Genomic DNA, 1,235 nt, shown 5'->3' with positions numbered 1-1,235 from the left:
CCCCTCTAAACAATTCTGTTAATAGATAAGTCATTATTTACGGAGACGCAGGGGGAACCGTATCTGATGGGGGAACGCGGCTCGACGTAACAGCAGCAACTAGAGCACATTACTGCCCCCTATAGGTCAAGAGGACAAATAACACATTTTCTGTTCAAATTGCCAACCCGCTGCAGTGGCGTGTGTGTTGATCAAATTCACCCGCCACTTCAAATATTTACCCGCATTTGGCCGGTGGCGGGTGCTAATTTCCACCCCTGGTTCAGGAGATATTTTGCTAACAGACAAACAGTTGTGGCTACACTTATAGCAACGAGCTAAGTAGCACTTGGAGTATGTGTTGTGAATAACTCTCAGCCACAAATGCATCAAATTTCAGTACAATAGCTGTAAAACAGACTGAGTTTGAGCCATTTTGGTGTTTTCAAAGATGAATTGGCTGTGACGGCCATCTTAAATTGGGTTGGCTCCAAAAGTTAATCAGTTGTAAATATACATCTAATAAGATATTTTGCTAACAGACACAAAAGCATTCATCTTCCTCTTTGGATGCAAGCAAAATAAATATCAACTTTATTTTTTTCTCATATAAAACTTAAAAGCACAAACTTATTCACATGCTTTATTTCTGATTCTTAGGCTGTATCATTGTGCAAAGGGAAGTTAGAAACTGTTCCATCATCCTAGGTCACAGAAGACTTTTAAAAATGCACTCAGGCAACTCTGAACTCAATGTGTTAAGTGAGTTCCATGAAACTGTTGGGTAACATCTAACATTTCTGAGCAGCATGACAGACTTGTGTCTTCTTTATTTCAGGGTCATCATCGTGGTTGACAGCAGAGACTAAGTCTTTCACAGAAAGGAAACGGATGTTCATTTTTTTTCAGTGTTTTAGACTTGTGCCAACAACGACTGCAAATGTGGGCAGAGGCTCGAGCTGTCTGACCATCACAGCCACCAACATGTAAAAATGACACAAAATCACAATGATTGTGAATGTCTGCTGGAGCTTTAAACTGCAGAAACCACTCATTAAGTGTTCTTCCTCGGAGATGCTACAGACATAAATCTACTTATAAAAGTAATTTAAGAAACACCACTTGGTGAAAAAAAAGTGACTAGAGTTCTGACTACTTAGTGTTTGTATTTGGAACCTAAACCCAATAAAGGGCATATTATTTGTGATAAAGATCGGGAGTTTTCCACCCAAATACAGTAAAATATTTGACATCTC

The sequence above is a fragment of the Kryptolebias marmoratus genome, linkage group LG17 (assembly GCF_001649575.2).
Source record: "Kryptolebias marmoratus isolate JLee-2015 linkage group LG17, ASM164957v2, whole genome shotgun sequence".
Lineage (NCBI taxonomy): Eukaryota > Metazoa > Chordata > Actinopteri > Cyprinodontiformes > Rivulidae > Kryptolebias > Kryptolebias marmoratus.
This window is presented reverse-complemented; position numbering follows the sequence as displayed.